This window comes from Pseudophryne corroboree, chromosome 6 (genome assembly GCF_028390025.1).
Source record: "Pseudophryne corroboree isolate aPseCor3 chromosome 6, aPseCor3.hap2, whole genome shotgun sequence".
In the NCBI taxonomy this organism is placed as follows: Eukaryota; Metazoa; Chordata; class Amphibia; order Anura; family Myobatrachidae; genus Pseudophryne; species Pseudophryne corroboree.
In genome coordinates, this window is record NC_086449.1 from 505,765,500 (window position 1) to 505,776,825 (window position 11,326).

At 44.3% G+C, this 11,326-nt stretch overlaps 1 protein-coding gene and 1 long non-coding RNA gene across 2 annotated transcripts in view; one reads left to right on the plus strand and one right to left on the minus strand.

Annotated features, from left to right (window-relative positions):
- LOC134932727 (uncharacterized) overlaps positions 1-5,362 on the plus strand; it is a 152,755-nt gene extending 147,393 nt beyond the window's left edge. Inside the window, exon 3 of the long non-coding RNA XR_010179463.1 lies at positions 2,325-5,362. This is a non-coding gene — a long non-coding RNA (uncharacterized LOC134932727). The remainder of the gene's footprint in view (positions 1-2,324) is intronic.
- The window catches only part of NAV3 (neuron navigator 3), a 1,127,960-nt gene that overhangs the window by 613,488 nt on the left and 503,146 nt on the right, over positions 1-11,326 (minus strand). The window lies entirely within an intron of this gene.

Consider the following 11,326-nt stretch of genomic DNA (forward strand, 5'->3'; position numbering starts at 1 on the left):
AACTGCTTTAGGACAGCCCCAATGTCTATCCTTGTGGAGCCAAGTGTACCTCGCAGCAGAAAACGAGAATTATGGTAAGAACTTACCTTTGTTAAATCTCTTTCTGCGAGGTACACTAGGCTCCACAAGGCGCCCACCCTGATGCACTTAGCTTCTTTGGGTTGGTATGGCATTAGCTGCTGACACTTCTCCTGTCGTGAGAGTGTGGTGTATGTGGCTACTAACTGTTGTCGTCTCTTTTCCTGCTACTGCATTGGGCTGGTTAACTAAAAACTGAGCTCCTGTGCAGGGAGGCGGGGTTATAGAGGAGGCGGCACTATGCATCTTGGGAACAGTCAAAGCTTTTGAGCTTGTTGGTGTCTCGGATCAAGATCCTACTCTACACCCCAATGTCTATCCTTGTGGAGCCCAGTGTACCTCGCAGAAAGAGATTTAACAAAGGTAAGTTCTTACCATAAATCTCATTTTAATTTACCTCCAGTACCATAATACCAATTCCTGAAGAGAAAGTAACTAGATAACTGTAGTGCTGCCTGACATAGTATATTTGACTGCTCCTACGTGTAGTGGATGAACTATAAAAGAAACAATTTTGCACTCCAAATTATATAACTGTACTATTATGATTGTAACTGTATATTTAAATTGTCCAATAACATATTAAATCAGCAATAATGTTTATACTGTATAAACTAACCCAACTGGATCCAGTTTCAAGGATAATATATTGTTTAAAAGTGTCCAAGTGGAGTGCGACAAAAGGCCAAGAGAGTTGAATTCAAAATTCCGAAAACACATCTATAAGGGAGCTACTAACTGATGTCTTCTGCACGTATTTTTGTTCTTGAAACTCAGCACATGTTTTGTTAGGATAACAAAAGTGACCAATACATTGTGGAGGACCACCTAGCAAGTAAAGCAGGAGACTAGTCTTATTCATGCTCTATGATAATATTTGGATTTTATGTGGAGTTTCTTCCTTGGGACAACTTTATTGAGGGGGAGTTTTTAGCTGAGTTGCAGAAATAATTTGGTTTTCCTAATAGAGCCTTTTATAGGCATTTACAATTTAAGCAATACAGGATCAGTTTGGTAAGACTCAGCTAGTGTTATCCCCCTCTCTGGTTAAAAGTATGGTCCAGTGTCTGGGTACTAGGGATCACATTTCTTCTATTTACGCTATCCTTAATACCAGAATCATGCCTGATTTATTGGACCCACTTTAAAATAAGTGGGAAGCAGATATCAGTTTGATTTTTGATGTCCATTGGGCACATATTCTGATGTCTATTAAGTATACTACTCCCTGTGTCCGTTACCAACAGGTTTTTTTTTAATGTCCTCCTCAGAGTTTATCGCACTCCAATCTACCTTATGAAAGTAGGCCTTTGTAATACTGCCAAGTGCCCGAAATGTAGTAGAATCAAGTTTTTGGAATTTGCTCTGGGAATGTACCATGGTTCAACCCTTGTGGATCAAGGCTTAGGATGATTTTACGGTAACTATCGCCTCCCTTCCCCTGTTAGACCCCAGGTTATGTCTTTTTGGTCTTGATCTTGAGGAACCACATTCTCTGGTGACCTATCACTATACCTTATGTCTCACTACCCTTGCAAAGGTTATAGTAGCCAGGTTATGGTTTGCTTGTGAACCCCTGGATATTTTCCAGTGGAGAGCCTTGGTTATTAAGATTATCATAAATGATTTCTCTATAAGAGTCTTAACTCAACAGCTACTTATCGTAAAAAAAATTGACAAGTGGTGTCAATCCAGATTAAGTAAGCATAATGACACCTTTGCAGATTCCTGATGTGGAGTTTAGGCCTTAGCTCTGCGGCTGCCCACATCTAAATACTGTACAGTATCTCCTTTTTGTTTTCTTGTTTTGCATTTTTATGCTTGTGTGGACCACACTTCCTTTAGTTTTTTTCATCACTTTTCCATTGATTTTCTGTTGTATATATCTCTAGATATGTTTATGTTCCCCTGCTTCCATATTTTTGGTCGAATTATGTCTTATATAATACTAGCCTTTGCTGTAAGCGCCTGTTTGCAGCCGTATTGCATGAACTATGTGCTATATTCTGTGCCACCTTTACATTCTGATGTTTAGTATTTTCTTGTACTGTATCTATGTCAACTTTGAAAAAACTTAATAAGTATCAATTGATTTAAAAAAAAGGCAGGGGACTACTCACCTGTCCAGCATCTACAGAAAGATACAGTAAGGTGCTGGACCCAGTGAATCTGTGGAGATTCACTATGGTTCAATCAGCTTCCCAAACTGACTGGCTCACCACACTATTTCTGTCTCCCCCATATAGGATTTAAATCTTGCCACTCAAAGCAGGGTAGCAAAGCTTGTCAGCGGAGACATAAGAAAGAGGAATCCCAGAAAACAGAAGAATCTCAGAAAAAAAGAAGAATCCCAGAGAAAGAAGAAAGAAGACTGTGGAAGACAGTGGAAAAACAGCTGGTCAAGCCAGTCCCCACAATGAACAAAGTTGTCCTTTTCAGAAAAACGTCTGATCAGTCTGAAAGACTGCGGGTTCAAAGCATCTGATTCAACATAGAAGACAGCAGGGAGAAGGCAAAGAGCTTTTGAACAAGTGGGGTTTCAGGTTTGTTTGTTGCAACCGTCCTCACCAAACAGTCAAGCACTAGGCTAGTGGCCAAACACATACAGTCCAGAACTAGGCCCGTGGACAAAAGCATACAGTATTCTTTGGAATTAGGCTTGGTAGTCTTCCACGGTGTGCATCTGTCAGACAGCCCTTGCTCTGGTTTCTTGCCATTTTCCCTGGACCAAGTCCATTGGTTGGGCCTACTGTAGCTTTTCTTACCCAGGTTTCCTTGGGACCTACTGTATAACATACTGATGTACTACTGTACATTGATTGCTATATGTAGGTTTCTCTTTTACTTTGGTGTCTTGCACTCATTGTTTTATTTGTTCTTTTTACTGCTTTGTTTACTACCGTCTGTCTGGCAGAGCTAGAGTAGTATACTACATTGCTAGGAAAGTTAGTTGCACAGATCTCCAGTCACATAAACTGTTGCTAGGAATAGTAGAGGTTTGTTGTAGATAAGTGGATGGTACATACTACTCCTTACATGTAGCCATTGTGAGAGGCTTTTGTTGCTGTGTTTTTCTCACTGCAGGTCCTGGTGTAAGCAGCAAAATACAAATGGAGAACAGCAGCCTTAACTCTATGTCATTTTGGACACACAATCACATGTGTGAAGGTGTATAGGTCCATTGACTGATGTGCCAATTCTCTGTATCAGCTACAACAAACGAGATACTGTCATATGGTGTGAGATTTATGTACCTCTTCCCAATCTGATACCTTGGGCACACCATTCTAGTTTCCACTAGTTATTCATCTCTCTTTCCCGAGCAGCATTGGTTACCGCGGGGAGATGTACTAGCGCATATAGCTCTTCCTGCTTCACCTCATGGTGTTGAGGAGAGAAATCTCCTCCCTCCGGCAATCCGTGCAAGACCCACAGTGTATCAGCAGAAGGCTTACCTCCCGTTGGACCACACTGCACATGTGTAAGATCTCAGAAACATCGCAAGATCTCATATGCAGGCCGGACCCCACAGAAGCCGTCCTAGGTTTGCACACATACCGGCAGGTAATCCTGACGATATGTAAAAAAAAACAACAACAACTTGGTAAGCCACAAAAGTGTGCTTTATGTTTTTAAATAAGATCTGTATGATTTTCTGTCATCATACAATCGTATGGCAATGGTGATATTGTTAGCTGTTTGCAGTTATCTGCTTTCATACATACCAAGGTTCATTAAGTGTCTAATAACGCTGGTATAAATCATTTGACACTTCCCACCTCTTCTTAGTACATCTCCCCTCATATAACCAGGGCTTAAAGTGGTCCTGGAGAGGTGGTGGAACTCATTTACCTGGACACTGCCTCCCCTTCTCACACACACATTATGCGTAAATTAACTGTAAATGAGTACCCTAAAGACCATACTAAAGGGACATTGATCTCACAAAGAAGTAGCGTGGTCACATAATAGTACCCCAATTCAAATGACCCCATACAGGGGATACAATCTTTTTCACATTATACCACATAGTAATGTCCCTTATTCAGGTTATGTCACACAGTAGTGCCCTTTATTCACATTGCACTACACCATGGTACCCTCTAAACATGTTATGCCACACAGTAGTGCTCAACAGTAATATGAACGCCGCCTGTATCATCTAATGCTGTAGATGATAGCGCAGGTTTTCCCGTTGGAATTACTGTGCAGGGTAATGGAGGTGGAGGAACTAGTTCCCCCTACCATTACCGGTGGTGGAACGGAGTTCCACCTCGTTCCCCCTCACTTTAACCCCTGCATATAACACATCTCCATGTTTTAACTTTTAAAACGTCTTGTCTTGCATCAAGATCACAGGTGTACATTACAAGATTAGAATACCTGGAAAACTTACACATAAGGCCTGTTCAACTCTGTGCAAAAAATAATGTTCCTAAAATTAGCTTTCCACTTAATTACCTGTGCTGAAATGAAAGAGAAAGGCATTTTTATGACCTGTTTATTCATTTATTCCAGGTTGCTGTAGTAGGCAAATACTGTAAGTGTAATCTTTATGGATGTTGCATCCACCTCTTTTTCTGTACCTCATTTCTGCATCTCCCAGAGGGTGGGTATCTGCAGTATAGTCGGAAAATCTGGATTTAAATGCAGTTTTAAATGACGTGTGTCCTTAGCAAATCTCGGTATGCCAGGTCCCGTGCTACTCAGCTGCACGTCTTTTTTATTCAAAATGTGCATTATATTTGAACAATTAAAACACATGAGTGAATAAATTTCATTGCTAGTATACTGTACATTGATCAAAGGGGTGTGCGACATTTGTACATCTGTGTGCGACTCAGTCTGAATCTGTGTAATAAGGGCTCCCATGCAAGCGGCCACAGCTTTTCCCCACACCAGGTTCCATTGTACTTCATCTGCGACTTTGTACATGTGTAAAATAAATTCCTGTGTTAAAAGTCGTAACGCAACTTCTCCTGTACACTGTGTCTGCAAATTAGATGCATCATTTAAAAAAACACATGGTACGCTACTCCTCTTAGAGCATCTCTATTGCGTCAGTTGTCTCACGCTGTATGGTGTATGGATGCCCCATAAGTGAGGACACATCCCTACCTTTATAAACAGCCATGTATTCCAGCAATAGCTGCCTATAAAGTAATCTGAAATACAGAGTAATTTAAAAATGGGTTTGTGAATAAAAAATAAATCCTCATTTTCCTACCTACTTTCAATAGTCCGTTTACACATACAGTTAATGATTTAAGAACAGCAGTTAATGATTTTCTTTATTGCCAAGGTCTGTGGGTAGTACTTGCTAAGTGTTAAAAGGACAGCCTGCATTAAGGGAAAGACGTTAACAGGCTTCCATAAACTCCTTGGCAAGGTCTCAGTGGCAAATGAATGCTTTGATCTTACAATGGAAACCTTTGCTTTTCAGACCTTTGGCAGAAACCTGTATTTGGGTCAGTAAAGAGGATTTTTAATGTCACAGATAAACTGGCATTTTCTACTGGACTGAAATAAAAAACAAACTATTCCATAAGGTTTCCACTGGCTCAAAGAAAGTAGAACATCTGGTATAATCATGAAGAACAGGTTTTTGGCCTATGTTGGCAACATAAGGATCACAGGGAAGAAAATCTACAATGAAAAATACTTTTATATCAATAAGCATAAATCGGCAAACAACAAAAATGTTATAACATCAATGAGTGTTCTAAGTGAGGGAACGTAACATACAGTTGTGGTGCGTGCAGCAAGAATGTAATAACATTGGTTTTGTGCATTGGTTCTTACCAACAGGTGCTCTTAAATAAACAATGAGATTCATACGAAAACGTTAGGATTGCACATTTTGCTAAAAAATGTAAAACATTATATTAAAATAAATAGACATAATAACACCCTGCACCTAGATATAGCGCTAGGGACCCCAAATATACAGAGGCCTTGACGCGGCTTTGCGGCTTGTTCATACATTTGCGCAAATATATGTAGCCGAGATCTCTGAATTCTAATATTGTGTGGGATTTCAATCTGGTTACTGTTATCATTCAGGGTTCCGGGGGAAACAAAATGCCTTTTTTTCTTGCTTAGAAATATCCCTCCCTTTCAAGCACCTGAATGATATCACTAAGCTAATTGAGCATCTGCCACTATATATGACTTGTGAGAGGCAGAGAGGTTCCTGCATTATGAGGAGGTGCAGGCCCTGACATGCCATATGGAGCAGTATGGGGTTGCTCCAAGGTAGGTAGCTCTTAGCTTAGATAAATTCAAGTAAGGAGCCATTATCATGTGGCTCCTTGCTGGATAATCATAGACCCAGATTGGGGTAATGGAGGTGTGGGGTGTGGTGCCCCTGGACTGGCTGAGCTGGATGGCTTCAGTGTGGCATACCTTTACATTCTATTAACACTTATCACTTACTAATTTATTTAACACTATTTCTCCATTTTAATTACATCTCATTTTTGTATCACTTTCTTTATAGCTTCGGCTTCCTAACACTAATTTATTAACACTATAGTTTTTTTCACTGGTATGCTGCCCTGAGCTTTGGGGCTTATGCTGATTTTTTTGGGTGCCACACCCTGTACCTAGATATAGCTCTAGGGACCCCAAATATTCTGAGAGATTTTGACGCGGCTTTGGGCTTGTTCATACATTTGCGCAAATATATGTAACCGAGATCACTGAATCCTAATATTGTGTGGGATTTAAATCTGGTTACTGTTATCATTCAGGGTGCTGGGGGAAACCAAATGCCTTTTTTTCTTGCTTAGAAATACCCCTGCCTTTCAAGCACCTGAAAGATATCACAACACTAATTAAGCATCTGCCACTATATATGATAATAGGTGATTAGCAAATTATAATACAATAAGAACAACTTCTCACAACAATGTAACAAGCAATGTTCTGTGTTTTGTATTTCAGTTTAATTTTTAAGATAGAAGTTTAGAAAATTAAAAGTACAGTAAGACAAATCTAGAACAGAGCAGGTAGCTGTGATGAGTGTTTTTGCAGTATAAGAAATGGTTTATACTGTAGTTCAGTGGTTCCCAAACTTTTTTGAGTCACGGTGCCCTAGAGTATCAGAATGTTTTTCACGCCACTACTAGGCCAAAAATTTCTTATTGAGAAATTTAGAAAGAAATATTAAAATTAAGTAAATAATGTTTGTATATCATCCTTAGGTTCTATTGTGTGCTGAGGGACAAGATTTGCTTCTGTTTGTCCACATTTATTATGATTGGCAGCCATCAGTACTGATTTGCCTATTATATTGACCATCAGGTGGTGATAATAGCTATAACAGCAAGATCCAATAAACTCTGTCCCAGATTCATCAAGCAGTGGAGAGAGATAAATTACATGGTGATAAATTACCAACCAATCAGCTCCTAACGGTCATTTTTCAAACACAGCCTGTAACAAGGCAGTTAGGAGCTGGTTTGTTGGTACTTTATCACCGTGCAATTTATCACTGTCCAAGGCTTGATAAAACTTGGCCCTAAGGGGCAGATGTATTAAGACAGGAGAAGTGATAAAGCAGTGATAAGTGGAAGGTGATAACACACCAGCCAATCAGCTCCTGTCAATTTACATATTGGAGTTGATTGGCTGGTGCGTTATCACCTTGCACTTTTCACTGCTTTATCACTTCTCCAGGCTTAATACATATGCCCCTAAGACATCTAAATGTAAGTTGCCAAGTATAAGAACCGAGCGATCGGATGTAAAGAGAGGTATGATAAACTTCTAGGCATAGGGGGCTGGCAATGGTGCTTGTCAATCAGTTGCTGTAGCCTATGGGTGGCAGGGGGCATGTTAGTAAGAAAAGGCATCTAAGGGGCCGTTTGTGCAGGACAAATCCTCTTTTGTCCAGGTTTCCCACCCTCCCTACCCTTAGTTAGGTTGAGTAACTTCATTGTGGCGGCAGTTTTACCAGTCAACGGCAATTTTACCAGTCCATGTGCAATTGGTGATTTGAGGTGTGCTTCCCTCGTGACTATAAGTTATCTGTAAGACAATGGGCAGTATCCCCATCTGACAGGTGGGTAGTCAAGTCGAGGCTGAGTCGACACCTTCTGATTTATAGTGTGGAGATGTGCCCTGTACTACAGGGCACATCGTTGCAGCGGCGGGTGTCCGGTGCAGGGACCAGATATTTCCCTGTACCGGACTGTCGGCGGCGACGGGCAGCGGCGCGGCGTCGTTTCAAACTTGGCGCCACTTGGGCCGCCAATGAGAAGCGCCGCCAGGGTCTTTTCAAACCCGGCGCCATCCACGAGCCAATCGCGGCTCGCGGGGCGCCGGGCAATCAGAAGCGGGCGCGGCGAGCCAATCAGCGCTCGCCGCGTCACAGGCTCCGCCCCCGGCATCTGACGTCAGACGCCGGGCGGGAGCTGAAGACAGAAGAAGCCGCGCCGAAGAGAGTCGAAGATCGGAGTGGCGCCAGGAGGAGGAAGACGTCGCGGAAGAAGCTCCGGTGGCCGCGGAAGAGGCCAGAAGACTCCAGGCTCCGGAAAGAAGATGTCCAGCGGCGGCTGGACACGGAGAAGAGACGGCGGCGCCGCTGGCCAGGACGGGCCAGCGGCAGAAGAGCTCATCCAGGCCGAGAAGCGCTGCAGTGGTGGGAAGCAATTGAGCTGTGCAGTTCCCCACTGCAGCCTACTCCACCGCAGGTAGGCCCTTCTAAGGTGCCCCCCCTCTCCTCCCTAGACCACCGGGTGTTCGGGCATTAGGCCTGTAGGCACAGTCAGGCCCTTCCGGCCTGTGGGCATTTAGTCGGGCCCTCCTGGCCCGTGTGGGCATTTAGTCGGGCCCTCCTGGCCCGTGGGGGCATTTAGTCGGGCCCTCCTGGCCCGTGGGGGCATTTAGCTTTAGGTATTATGGCTGCCTTGAACACTAATGTTGGTGCATGAAAGACTTATGGTGTATTGATTCCAGAGCCACAAGGCATTTGATTAACAATGAAAGCTTTTTCTCTCTTATTAATCAAAAGAGTCACCAGAACTACTGTACAGTAATGTTACAATACAGTAAATTAACCAGAAAGTTTTGGTATAAAAAATGTAGCTACAAACTCTATATAAACAGAAAGAGTTGCATCATATTAGAATATTTGTTCCAAAAGACGTATTTACTAGTTGGGAAGCTCATGCAAAACGTAGAGATGCAGTTGCAGAATTTAATGGGGAGATGTATCAAATAGTAAATTTACCACTAAATATTTTTCAGCGAAGAGTAAAAAGAAAATATAAACCTCTATTTTTCACATTAAAATCAATAACGCTCCACCTAGAACGTCTATTCCTGTTTGGCTGTATTCTTTCACTTTTAACATTTATGTGCATATTATTCATTGCAATCATTCTTGAGACATGTGAAACAAGGGGCGGATTACCGCTAGGCAACCCAGGCATGCACGTAGGGCCCATAGGCGTGCGCAGCACATTTTATTAGGGAGTGCACCATCGGAGGTTTGTGTCTAGCATCGCCTTATGGGCGTGTCTAGCACCATCAATTGACGGTCAACGCAATATAAAATATCCACCCCTTGTACCAATCCAAATACAGCAGATACATTGTCATATGTTGTGGTGTGCACCAAACAAACACCCCTGATGGCACTCACTGCAATTACACTGCTCCTCCTCAGCCTGGTCTGGCTCCCCCCTCTCTTTCCCCTGCAAGCTGCAGCAGCTTACTTACTAGTCAGTCACTCACTGACACTGACAGTCGCAGACTAGTACTGCTGCTGCTGGAAAAAACGAGTGACGTGTCAATGCTGCTGCTGCTGACCGCCTGCCAGTATTGAATTTGTCTTCCTAAGAGGAATGCTGGCTGCATGCTGATCCTCATCAGTGGCTGGCGTTGGCATAGCATAGAAGGAGAGAGGTGGGCATGTGGCAGGAGGGCGTGCGAGCATGTTTTTGTACATGGAGTTTGAAAGCCGGTGGCAGTGGCACCCTTGATTAACCCAGGCGTCCGGTCAGTAATACAATCCTGACAGGGTGCAGCGCAGAGGGGACAGTAATCAGCCTGCTCGGCAATCGCTGCATCAGGCATGTGAGATCGGGGTGCCAGACATTAGGGGGTGCCTGTGCGCACCAGGAACCCCCCCTGCGCACACCTATGGTAGGGCCCCATGAGTCTCCGGGGGTCCGGACGTGGACACGAATTGTGATCAGTAGCGGCACTGCAGAGGATTTTATTTTTTACACACACTGCGCGATATTAGTGAAAGATATGAACGATCTCATTCATTAATGAACAAGATACCATTCATATCTTTCAGTGTGGAGGCACCAGCGTTGAACGATGTGCGGCACTGCGCTCGTTCATCGCTGGTGCCCCGTCGCTTGTGTATGCAGGCCAATATGGACGATCTCGTCCATATCTGCCTGCACTTCTATGGAGCCGGGTGACGGGGGGAGTGAAGAAACTTCACTCCCCCGTCACTGCCCGCCCCCTTCCCCGCCTCCGGGAGCCCGTTGGCCGTATCCGCCTTTGTGCAGCTCGGCGGCGGATCGCGCAATGTGTAGGGCCCATAAGGCTGAGCTGGTCCGGCCCCAGTAGGCTATCAGTGCACGCTGATTGGACAGCTGCCACTGGGGCCAGCACCAGCTCATGCCCACACAGCAGCAGACACAGTCTGTCTCCGCTCAGTCCGCTGTCAGTCACAGTGTAGCCCCCTCCTACTCTCCTGCACACGTGACTGACCAGTGCTGAGAGTCTGAGAAGGAGCGGGACTCGAGAGAGACTAGAGGAGCCCAGAGTGAGGTCTGTGTGGTGGTGTGCCCGGCCTGCTGAACGGGATCGACTGAGGAGAGGAGACTCACTGAAGTTGTCTTGTCAGTGAGTATCGTGGCTGCAGTGTGTGCTGTGGAGGGGCGGGAGCTAAGGGGGGCAATCGGGCAGCAGGCTTGTTGATAGAGGGGGGTTTGGGGTGCCTGCTAGTGGGGGGGTGCGATTGGGACTTGTTGAAGGGTCTTGGTGAGAGAGTGTGCCTGCTAGTACTGCTGGAGCCTGTAGGCAGAGACAGCGCTACCCGCTAAGCAGAGTCTGCAAAGCAGGGAGGTGCTGTGTTGGAGTGGCGCTCTCTCTACTCTGCTGGTGTTCGTGTGCGCTGCTGCCCTCCTCCACCCGCCTTCCTCCCACTGGAGAATGCCGCCGCGGACCTGCAGTATCATACCGCTGCGAGAAACGTCTCCACTCCAGCAATTGAAGTGAT